A 13210-nucleotide genomic window follows, 5' to 3' on the forward strand; every position below is an offset into this window, starting at 1 on the left:
ATATATAGTTTTTATATGTACTGTTTTAATATATGTAACTGTTTTACATATGTCTTTATTATTTTGTAAATTGCTTCAGGGTGCCTCATGGGAAGCAATTTTTGAATGGAATTATTATTAACAACAACAAAAAACCACCACCACCACAACATAACACTCCATTTGAAGCTTAGCACAAAATGGTGACTAGATCCCTGCCCCATTTTCATGGGCACAGTGGCAAATATCCTAAATACATTGACATTTGAATCTCTGAAAGCTGGCATGAACATTGTACGTTACTAGTTTAACTATCTGCATACTGTATACATGTGCTATGCTGGAGACACAACGTAAGAAGTGAACCCACTTCCCTAGCTTCTCCTTTCCCTGAACCATTTACATCCAGGCTGCTCATCTTATGAATTTTATCAATGGGGTCCAGTGCTAGTGCCAGAGTATTCTTGTTTTCCTCTTCCAGCCCCAGCCCCTTTTGCTCTTGTGTCATGTCTTTTAGACTGTAAATTTGAGGGCAGATTAGGGTTTGTTTTACTTTACACCATCCTGTTCTATGGTGATCTGTGCATTTGTCTGGGTGCCTTTTCAGCTGAAGAGCAGGGTAAGAAGATTGTAAAGAAAGAAAGAAAATTAGTCAAGACAACATAAATACACAGCAAGGAGCATATGCACCTTCAGGTCTCACTCTCACATTTTTAAAGGGTACATGCAACACAGGGGCACCTATATCCCAAACATATGAAGTAGCCCATAGTAACAACAGCCATACAGGAATGGGCTTTACAACTAGGATGCCAGAGAGAAATGAGGATTTGAAATCCTTATAGGATTAAAGATACCTGTGCAATATTGTTCCAAGAAATGTCAACAAATTCCTCCCTATATATTAGGATGAAACAAACCATGACATTCTGGCTGTAAACCTGAAAAAAGGAGGCGTAGGAACAACTGAAATAAACACTAAGATTATCACTGATACTTCTAAAACCGAAAAGTCACAGATTAGTTCAGACAAAGTCCATTATTTTAGACATTTATATCTGTAAGTTGACAGAGCTACTACTTATGCAAGAAGCAATAGAGGTTACTGCCTTGAAAAAAAGACTTCACACATTCCCTAATTAATTCAAGAAAGACTTCGAGTTTTAGATAATATTATTCCTTTTATCACTTGCCATCCAGCACTTGGTATAATGTCAACACTTACATCTTTTTCCCCCCTCACCAAAATGATTTTAAAAACATTTTTTATCCTAAAATGTTCACCTCGATTTAAAAAAAAATTATCTCAAAGATAAGAGATTTCTTTCCATTTCAGTCCCACAACAAGGAGAATGTCAGCACAGCTTTTTTGACAGACAAATTATTGAATCAAAGAAAGAATATGCCATTAAACCCACAGGTTAGGAAGTGTCAGGAATGGCTTAAAGAGATATTCCATTTATCTTCAAAACATGCACGGAATGTCACTAATGTGTGTTTATCATGTATAATCAGACAAAGAAAATATCGAAATAAAGTACTCCTGCATACAATAGAAGTCTCCTTCCATCTCTCAAGATATCAGTGCTATTCAAATAGAATAATAATGATGAAACCCTTTTTTCTTCAAAATGGAAATCAAGCGAAATGTAGATAGAAATGATTTTCTGTAGTTGATGTACATTTCTAAAAGTGCATTAACAGGAAATCCAGAACTTTTTAGGTCAATTATATTGTCAGCATTGTCAATGCCACTGAAATGAATACCTAAGCAGCACATATTCCTGCTGGAGCAGAGACAGAGAGTGAAATCCTGCATTCTTTTATACTAGGAAGAAGGAAGGCACAGATGGATTTAAAGGGCTACTTGGTTATACAACTGTCCTGTTCAAGCAAAAATTGCTCCAAACAATATTCAGTGCTATTCCAAGTTGCATAGAAAACAGAAGCAGCAACATTTTAAAGAATCATTTGTATTTTTTAATTATGATTTCTCCCAATTCTCAGTTAAATGTTTAGATCCGGTTGGAGGAAGCACTTTTACGCCTTATTTATTACACCTCTTTCCCATCCTTTCTACATGGAGGACTTTGTACATGGTTCTTCTCCACCACTGTTACCCATGTTGTCACCACAACAATCCAGTGAGAGGTTAAACTAAAAAATGACTAACCCTAGGTCATCCAGGCTGCATTCAGACTGGGGTTTTTGTGTGAAGGTTTTTTCTTGTTATAATCTTACAATCTGCCCCGGTTACCAGTGTTCATGTCACAGTGCAGTAACATGTTTTTTTTTATGGAACTGTGGCTTTTTGATCAATATACCCCCATGTCATACTAAATATCAAATGGTGAGAAAGAACTTTATGCTGGTAGACCACCCCAGGTTTCATCAATGCGATTTTCTGAGTTAACAGGGTTGCAAATGGATTGTTGGGGAGGAAAATTAACAGCTGAGCAGGAATTGGAATCTCAGTCTCTGAAGTCCGCATCTAATACGCTAGAGCAGGGGTCATCAACCTTTTTATACCTACCGCCCACGAATGCATCTTTCTTGATGGTAAAATTTCTTTACCGCCCACCAGTGCTTGATGGAAGGAGGATTCAGCTTGTGCCGTAGATCCCCCTACCGCCCACCTAAAATCCTGAAACACCCACTAGTGGGTGGTAGGGACCAGGTTGACAACCCTTGCTCTAGAGCATGGGTAGGCAAACTAAGGCCCGGGGGCCGGATCCGGCCCACTCGCCTTCTCAATCCAGCCCGCGGACGGTCTGGGAATCAGCGTGTTTTCACATGAGTAGAGGGTGTGCTTTTATTTAAAATGCATCTCTGGGTAATTTGTGGGGCATAGGAATTTGTTCTTCTTCTTCTTTTTCAAAATACAGTCCAGCCCCACACCAAGGTCTGAGAGACAGTGAACCGGCCCCCTGCTGAAAAAGTTTGCTGACCCCTGCTCTAGAGTGAAGATCCACAAGTGGTGTGAGAACATAGCCCTTAACAATAAGTGGATTGTATCAGAGGTGTGTGTCACCATCCTTTCTCTGTTGTTTAGCACCCTTACTACGCAGAAGATGAAGAGGGAAATTATTAGATGCAAAGGAGGGCAGGGCTTTATCATTGTGCAGATGGGAGAATTTCAACAGGGGGAGATTTTCTCATCCCTTGCTTGCTGAAATAGTCTATAAGGTAAAGGTAAAGGTAAAGGGATCCCTGATCATTAGGTCCAGTCGTGGCCGACTCTGGGGTTGCGGCACTCATTTTGCTTTATTGGCCGAGGCAACCAGTGTACTGCTTCCGGGTCATGTGGCCAACATGGCTAAGCCGCTTCTGGCGAACCAGAGCAGTGCAAGGAAATGCCATTTACCTTCCCACCAGATTTATCTACTTGGTTTTTGATGTGCTTTCGAACTGCTAGGTGGGCAGGAGCTGGGACCGAACAACAGGAGCTAACCCCGTCGCGGGGATTCGAACCACTGATCAGCAAGTCCTAGGCTCTGTGGTTTAACCCACAGCGCCACCCGCGTCCCACGAAATGGTCTACACAACTATTTAAATTGTAGGTTCCCTTGCTATGTTTGTTCATCTTAGAAAAAAAAGGAGAAAAATGGGCATAATGTATTAAACAATTTAAACGGGGCTGCACGTTGTAAGTTAGGATGAAAGCAGGTCCAGGGTTTGTTGAGTTTGAACTACTGCATTGCCAACATATTTGGCAGTCAATCATATCCCAAATGTTATCCTAATCAATACACCAAAAGATGTTCATTGTTACTAGTGAGATGTAGATAAAAGTATTATTTGCTCATCTGATTTCTCTTGCTCATTCCACCTACATAACATATGCACTCTCACATGAGCATAGTGACACACAGAACCATCAAAAATAAAAAACCTCTGCAACATATAGTTGTAAGACATGGTTTTGGGTTTTTTTTGTTTGTTTTTTTGCTATGCAGCCATTGTGCTTAAAACCACAACTGTGCATCTTGTATGTTGCTAAAACTTAACAAAGGTCCCATGATGCATAAAGCACTGGCCAAACTGAAACCCAGGAAAGGCACTGTTACCTGACAGATCCTTAGTCCATGCAGGTGGCACTGTGGTCTAAAACACTGAGCCTCTTGAGCTTGACAATCGGAAGATTGGCAGTTCAAATCCCCAAAACAAAGCACACCAACATAAATAGATAAATAGGTGCCACTGCAGCGGGAAGGTAAATGGCGTTTCCATGTGCTCTGGTTTCCGTCACAGTGTCCCATTGCATCAGTAGCGATTTAGTCATGCTGGCCACATGACCCAGAAAGCTGTCTGCAGACAAATGCCGGTTCCCTTTATCTGAAGCAAGATGAGCGCCACATCCCATAGTTGCCTTTGACTGAACTTACCTGTCCAGCGGTCCTATACCTTTTACCTTAGTGCATGGAGATGTATTCACCTTGCTTTCTTTGATAATTCTCCATAGCTCATAACATGGCAATGTATCCTTTATCACATGACACAGAATCAGCAGTCATTTTTTGAGATGTGGAGCACTCTAAAGTATCAGTAGCCTCCCCAGTGGGGGAGGCATATAGAGAGATGAGGCATGGGTGTGGAAGGGCTCAGTTCTCTGCACCTGCTGCAGGTGGAAAGTGTGTGAAGTTTGTGTGGATTTTGCATGTTTCTGTTGTAGAACATGTACACACAGCAGAGAGCCCAGATGTGTGTCAGGTTTACACAGTAATGAAATGGGCTCATGTACACTCATAAGTCTGACATAATATTGTGACCTAGTTCTCACTGATGTGGCAGACCTATGTCTCAGCTTTTTCACTTTAGAATGCAGTTGACGACTGAGGTGACTGCACATCCTACAATGCCCCTCTGCCCCACCCTGCTTCACACAGAAAACTACATGTCAGAGGAAATGCTAGGCTAGAACATATAGTCTAACATCTAGAACAGGCATCTCCAAACTCAGCCCTCCAGCTGTTTTGGGACCACAACTCCCATCATCCCTAGCTAACAGGAACAGTGGTCAGGGATGATGGGAGTTGTAGTCCCAAAACAGCTGGAGGGCCGAGTTTGGGGATGCCTGATCTAGAACAACTCATCACTTCCATAGCCATGCCCCTAGGGGGTACTAGTAGTTTCATTCATGGAAATGGTATTTGTCTAAGGAACTGATCTTGGGTAAAACATACCAAACTTTGCCTTGTGAGAGACTGTCTCCCAACTTCCAATAAAATTGTTGAGATTCTAGTGTGGTAAAACTATGTGATGTGATACAGAAGTTTAAGATGACCAAATATTACTGTTTCTCAAAGTAAGTCATTCAAGAAAGAATCCCATGTTGTTCTCCCATCCGCAACCACCCCAGTAATCGGTCTCTCCCAAGCCAAGCTCACACCAAAGCTCATGTTAAACAAACCATTTGGCAAATCAGCATGTCTATATTCATTTTTCTGACTTTCCCTACAGTTTACAAATCTAAATAATATCTTACTATTATATGCCCTTGCAATAGCAAGGCATAGTGTTAATGTTTATTATATTAAATACAAAATTAATAGAGAGAGTTTGGAGAATACTTAACTCCTTCACTGGCAACTTAAAGAGAGAGAAAATACCAGGAGAGGAGGAAAAAATTGGACACCAGAAAAGTAAATAAAAATATATCTAAAGAGGTATAATGCAGCATTTCAGCACTTTGCCTCTTGAAAATTTAAATGAATGCTCCTTGAGAGCAAACTACAAAATGCTAACCTTGAAGTGTTGAGTGGCAGAAGGAATTATGGGTTATTGTACTGTCAAAATGCCAGACAGCTGTATGTTGAGTTACTGTGTTATTTAGACAATCAGAAACTTGGAAGCTAATGTGACTTTTTTCCTTCTGTGTGAAAGCGCCTGACATGCGTCATGATAATTTCTAAAGGGACAAAATGTGAGGTAAAAGGGGGGAGGGAACGGGGAAAACACCCAGTGCCTTTTTGAAGCAGGCTTATAGGTAGAATAGGTCTGCCAGCAAAACTGATGTGTGTTATGTCATTAATATTTCAAATGGTCCCCAGATAGCAGAACAGGACTTTCCTATGAGGTCATAAAAGCCTTAAGATCATATGAGTAAGCTCATAAAATTATGGTAGAGGATCTAAAGGCTTTAATTTATGGGTCAGAGATGAACACCTGCAGAACACGAAACCCACTTGCTTGTTGGTCTGAGGGTAAAAGATATGGAAACTAGGTTAACATAGTGGTGGGGAAACTGAGCCAGTGGTGGAACTGGATAATTTTAGACTCTGGACTTAACAGTCTTATGCTCCCTCCCTTTGTAGATGGCAATCCATATCACTTCATGATATGCATTGAGCTAGTTCTGTTATGTTGGAGCAACTCCTGACTGTGCTGCTTGGTGGAGACCTGGACTTCTGATCCCAAATAAGAACATGAGAATAGACTGCTGGATCAGGCCTGTTGCCCATCTAGTCCAGCATCCTGTTCTCACATGGCCAACCAGAAGCCTGTGAGAAATCAGTGAGCAGAACATGGGCACAAGAACTAGTAGCCATCTCTGCCATGTATCTGTCTATTCCTCTTTTAAAGCCATCCAAGTTGATGTCCATCACTGCCTCCCGCCTGCACTGCACTATTGGACTAGGATGTAAACCAGGAAGCTCCCAGTTCAAAACTTCCCTCTAACACACACTCCCCGAGTGGCCTCTGGCAAACAATTTGGAAGATTCCTGACATAATGTATGTGAAGCACTCAGAAACTCAAATATGCGGTAAGTACTATGATAATACTACACAGGATTGCCTGTGCTTGGTTAAAAATAAAATATTTCCCAATTCTCAACATTCGTCCACAGTTCCAGAAAAAATCAGTTCCAGATATAATTTATATTATTATTTATTGTGTTTACATCCCTCCTCCTCCTCCTCCTCCTCCTCCTCCTCCTCCTCCTTGGAGCTAATGATGGCATACCTGGTTCTCCTGCCCCTCACTGAATCGCCACAACAACCCTGTGAGTTAGTCTAGGTGAGAGGCATTGACTGCCCCAAGGTCACCCAGTGTGCTTCATGGTTGCATGGAAATTTGAACTTAGTGTCCCAGGTCCTAGTCAGACATTTTAACCACAATGCCTCATCGATAATCATTCAGTTGAGAGGTTTACATACTGGAGAATTCTTCTTCCAAAGCTGGTATTTGCTTGGAGGGGAATTTCTCACTGGTACCAAAAGCATCCTATGCGTATTTCCAGTGAGCACTTGGTGCCACCTGTATGGTTTGGTGTGAGCTGTATCTAATAGGGAAGTTCACATTTCCCAGGGAAATCAGTATCCAAAACATTAATACATGTGCCCTTTCTGCCCCACTTACTTGACAACCATGTCTGACATCCTTATTAAGAAGGATGTGAATTGCTTCCACCAAAAAGTTAATTTCATTTTTGATACAGGCAATCCATTTTGAGTACTGAATTCATGGGTACCTGATTCACCTATGATCACCTTAAAAAAAAAAATAAAGATTGTGTGTTTGTGTATGTGTGTGAAAGCATGAGTTGGTCATCTCTGTGATTATCCCTGACTATATTCCAGACTATATATCTCATCAGCCCCAGCTAGCTTGGCCAGTGGTCAGGGATGATGGAAGGGGTGGTCCAGTAACATCTGGCAAGAACTGTGTTGGCTATCCCTGTCATACATGATGCTATTTGGCAAGCCTCTCAACCCGCACTCAGCAACCACAAGACAATTTTGAATCAGCACATCCCAATAGGTCCATCGTGGGTGGCACAGAAAGCTTTTTGAAATTTCTGATTCAGGAAGTTCTGACTATGTATACCCCCCCCCAAACAAAACCCCACACTTGGAGCCACCATGTTCAGGATTCTGAAAATTTCATTCATAATCTTTGTAAGCCTTCCCAGGGCAGGTTCCCCCCCCCGCCCATTTTTTGGCAGTTCTACAGTTTTACACAAACCTACAAAGGATGACTGCAAGCACAAAGTCCAGAGTAAACCTCTGAATTCCTCCATTATCTCCATTTTGAAAAAACAAGTTTCAAGGTCAAATTGGTTTCCTGGAGTCCATTTCATCCTCAAGTTACACTACAACGCAACAATCGGGCAAAGACAGAATTAATAACGTGAACATTAAAACCTGATGATTTCTGTACCTCCAGAAGTATTTAACAATCATAAAAATATGTTGAGGTGTGAACCTCAGTTGAATTAAAGCTAACATTTCAGAAAAAGACATTTCAATTATGGTTGGCTCTGGTTAAGGGGTTTAAATGAGGGATGCCTTGTCTTTTCCTTTTTCCAGCTTATTAATTTTTATTTTTATTTGACAGTTAACCTAATGCTAAGATAATACTGTGTAACTTTAATGCTGAAAATTGATATACAGCTATAGGCCAAGCTTTGTGATGGATGGGCCCTACCTTTGCACAAGAAGCCATACAATTTGATTACCATTGTTCATATTGAACCCAGGTGATGAATATTCTAAAGATTAATATTTGACTTAATAAATGCTTTTTTTGTTCCAATAAGTACAGTGCTGCTTTCTAAGTCAAAGATAGCCAAGAGAGCTAAAAAAAAAAAAAAAAAAGGAAACCCTGGGACCTCCCATTTGGCCTAATCCTATCCTTCTCCCTTCTCCAGTATTTTGCCCCATTTTAACCAACCCATACATTCCTCTTTTTTCACATCTTTTCTACCACCACTACCCAAACATTGCTACCAATAATATACATTGTGGATTGTCTCTTATGCGGACAATCACTTCTGTGATCCAAGGACCCTTGGCTATTTCAACACAGAAAATGTAGACTCTCCCTGCCTTCCCAGAGAACACCAGTTTCTCAACAGCAATATACTGAACACACGGTTCATTGCATCAGGTTATTTAGTCTTTATTATCTACACAAATATTCTTAATCATTTCCCCTCATACCCAGACTGCTTATTTCTTATTTATAGCTATAAATAAAAAAGCTGGTAAGATCATATTTTACCGACAGTTGTTCCAACGGCACCAGACCCTTTCCAACATTACGAATCAGCATTCCTCTATTTCTATGCATGCTTTATTATAAAAGGGGTTTACCATAAATACTGGAGTTTGAATTCCACCCAAGTAATGCATTAATAGATACTAAACCATTAATAATTCTTGTACTTTTTTTCATAAATGGGCAAAGTCCAATAAATAAACGATAGCTCTTACATGTCAGAGCAGGGTTAACAAGTACCAAGGAGATTTCAAAGACAAACTACTTCCAGGGCCTGCCAGAATGAGAGATTCATAATGATGCCACAAATTCCAGGGGCCCATTTTTTACTGCCCACTGTGGCAAGTATCTGAAATTAAATGCTAAGCAGAAATTTGTCCCCGAGTTCTGACATGCAGTAGTTAAGGGTAAACAATCTCCAAAATTAAAAACAGATTCTTGATAATAAATCCCAGCGTGTATATCTTCATAACAGACAACTCTCCCTGTAAATCAAGAGCCTAATCCATCGCCACAGAAGCCCTTTTTTCATATTAGACCTGATGATTCACCTGAAATATTTCATCTGTCTCCACGCCTTAATGAATGTTCACAATTAATTCCAATAGGGGAAAAATATTTTACAAAATATTCCAAAGGAGATGACAGTATCTGGCATAGCTGTCATATAAGAAGCTTCAATCTAAGGGGACAGAATACTGATTTTTTAAAAAAATTAAAAAAAACACAGGGTTTTTGCCTAGGCTACTCCAGTATGAGGTGGCCAAGTGCTGACTCTCTCAATTCAGACTGCAGGTGGCAATCAGTTTTGAAAGCTTCTGTATTTTAAAATGCTCCCTGAAAACAGAAAACGAAGAAGAGCTGACAATGGGCTGGGACAGAATCTTTCTCCTTGATGCACTCACGTTCTGTTTGTGGGGAGCTTTTTATATGGAAGAATGTTCAAAACTGGAGCCTCCTACCTGTGGTCTGAAGTGGTGCACTCATTCTTATCTCCATTACCTGCATGAGGAGGTCAGGTCTCACCAAAAGTATGGACAATTTCTGGAGTAAACCCTTGAAGTCATACATGCCATCACAGGGCAGCCACAAACGTTTGTTCATCAGCCTGCCCCATTCTGTTAAACAGGGTGAAGAGTCTTATTTTAACTTGAAAATTGTGCACAAGCAGGAAAGTGCCGGGTGCTGTGTTGGCTCTCCAACCATACCTCCATGCCCTCTGTCACTTTTTCCTCAGCTTGGCTCACTTCCAGCACTGATGCCAGGCACAGCAAAACAAATGCTTAGTTGGAACACAGTGAGATAAGGCATAACAACATTCATACATACATACATACATACATACATACATACATTTAATTAATTAATTTGTATACCACCCTTCATCTAAAGATCTCAGTGCAGTTAACAGCATAAAAAGACAAAATACATAATCAAAACATATATAAGGGCATAAGAACAGCCTGCTGTATCAAGCCAATGGGCCATCCACTCAATTAGCCTGTTTTCACATTGGCCAGCCTGATGCCTGTAGGAAACCATAAAGCAGGAAGACCCAAGCACAAAAGAAGTCTCTTCTCCTGCAGCTCCCAGCAACAGGTATTCAGAAGCATACTGCCTCTAACAATGGAGGCAGAAGCCATGGTCAAGAGCAACTGAATAAGTCTTGCTGTTGGCAGGGTCACCTCTACATCCATGGTCAGCAATAGAACATGATGGGTCACCTCCATCCGTTCTTTACTCTGGATGTACAACAAAGCCACCCATTCAAGTTGTGTCTGCATGGTTGTGACATTGAGTATTGAGGTCCATGTGGGTTGGGAGAGCAGGTTAAGTGAAGAGGGGGCATTTTAGAACCTGTATTAGAGCTTTTCCCTAGGGAAAGAAAAGTCAAATATGCTCTTTTGCCTGTGTAAGAGCTTGTGCAACTGTTTGGTCCGGTAGGAGCACTAGAACTATGAATCCTTCCTATTCCAACATTTCATGAACTCTTCCACAATTATTTATACTATACTGTATCATTCTCACTATCCTGCTCAGAGTTCTTTGGATTCAATCTCAGAACAAGAGCAAGATGACCAGGAATTCAGTGCAATGGATGGACAGCAGCTTACTGCACAGGTGCCTGTTTCCTGAGCCACATCCAAGAAAGCTCCTCCAGGAGGCAGTGATGGCCACCAAGTTGGGTGGCTTTAAAAGAGGATGAGACAAATTCCTGGAGGAGAGGGCTATCAACGGATACTAGCCATGATGACTATGCTCTACCTCCATAGTTGGAGGCAGCCGTGTTTCCAAGTACCAGTTGCTGGAAGCCATGGGAAGGGAGAGTGCTCTTCTGCTCATATTCTGCTTGCTGATTTCCAATAGACATCTGGTTGGCCACTGTGAGAAGACGATGCTTCACTAGATGGGCTATTGGCCTAATCTAGCCAGCTATTCTTATGTTCTTGTGTTTAAACTGAATTCACTTCTTAGCCAGAGTCTGGATCATGAGAGGGGTAGTTGGTTTTTGTGCACAGCACATTTCCCTAATGGTGAAACCTTTGTGGTGTTTATCAGTGCACTTGGCCACCCCAAAGTATGAGCAAGAGCTTAAACCAAAAATCACATGAATGAAAAACTCAACATTTAATTTTGTGTGTGTGTGTGTGTGTGTGCGCGTGAAACATTGTAAGATTAATCACAAAACTTGAATTTGAAGATCCTTTCAAATGCATACATCTTAAGGTTTCATTTCATGAATTTGAAGTTGTTGTGTTAGTTATCAGCTGGCCAAATTTAGCATTTTACATCCTTTGTGTCTGCTCAAATGTGTATGCAAAAAAGGTACACCATTTGAGTATCAGTGAGAAGGGGGGAAAGTTATTATTAAGAATTTAAAAACTGTTATTGGAACCCTTTTTTAAGCACACAGCTATTCTATACACTGGACACAATCCAGTCAAGGTAAAAATTCAACATCCCATTGGTTTCAATGAAATAGATTTCAGCACATACTTAACATTTTCATTATATAAATGGAACTTTAAAATGCTCATGTTTGGGCTAGATCTCTCTCTCTCTCTCTCTCTCTCTCTCTCTCTCTCTCTCTCTCTCTCTGTGTGTGTGTGTGTGTGTGTGTGTTTGTTTAAGTGGACAAGAGAAAAAGAAATTGTATTCTGCAGGTTTAATATTGCTCCCTAAGAAAGACTCTTGCTGTGTAGCGGGTTAAAAATCTCAATAAATGCATTTATAGCGTGGGAGCAATATTTTATATGAACGCTACACTTTCAAGTAATGACAAATACAACTGGAACATGAAGAACAATCTTGTCTCGGGCTCCTTAACAGATAATGACTTCAAGGTCATTCCATTAGTGATCATGGCAGCTTTTAAATGAAACACATATAACCCTAATCCAATTAATGAAAGTATCCTACATTTCTTATACATGCTAATCTTGAATGAATGCTTAAACCTTGGTCATTCACCAGAGCATGCATTATAAGTCAAAATGAGAGGAGCACAATAACATTAGAAGCAAGGCAGAAGGGACGGGGAGGTGAAAGGGAAAATGTGCTTAGCATTTTTAAGCTGCTTTCAGTTCCTTTGGTACCCCAATTTTGTGGATTTGTTTCAAAGTTAAATTCAATTTTTTTAAAAAATTGCAAAAGTAAATTAGAAAGAACACTTTCGCTAGAAACCAAGTAGCTCCTTTTTTCTTTTTCTTTTTGTCACTTCTACTAAACATATATTCTCTGGTTTACCCTTCACCTCCATTTTCTTTTCTCCCTTTGATGTCTGTTTGGCATTGAATTTTAGATCCTAAGTTCCTCTTCTCACCTTTTGTACATACTCAGTCATATATCACACCACCCCATTTGCTTATTCTTTCCCCCATTTATCACTTTTAATGATGCCTTGCTGCTCAAATTTTCCAACTACATTAAAAATTGTACACAATCTCACAGAACTTTTTTGTCCTTTTAAAAGTTACTCTAGTAGGAATTATCAACCTGACACTATATTACAGTTGAAATGTCTTCTCTAGCCAGAGTTCCAAATTTACAATTCTTATTACTCTGTAATACTTAAATGGAGAGAAAGGTGAGTTCTGGCATTTTGATCCATCAGGGTGGCCAGCTAAATTATATCTTCATTTTCTCCTGCTTTAAAAATATACCCCGAATCTTAAATCTTTCGAACATTTGGTGTCTATGCAGTTACAACTTTTCTTCTTTACCTGCTGT

General features: G+C 40.3%; 1 protein-coding gene across 1 annotated transcript in view; it reads right to left on the reverse strand.

Moving 5' to 3' along the window:
* LRMDA (leucine rich melanocyte differentiation associated) overlaps window positions 1–13210 on the reverse strand; it is a 775035-nt gene that overhangs the window by 381676 nt on the left and 380149 nt on the right. The window lies entirely within an intron of this gene.

The sequence above is a fragment of the Podarcis bocagei genome, assembly GCF_964188305.1.
Source record: "Podarcis bocagei genome assembly, chromosome: 4".
NCBI lineage: Eukaryota > Metazoa > Chordata > Lepidosauria > Squamata > Lacertidae > Podarcis > Podarcis bocagei.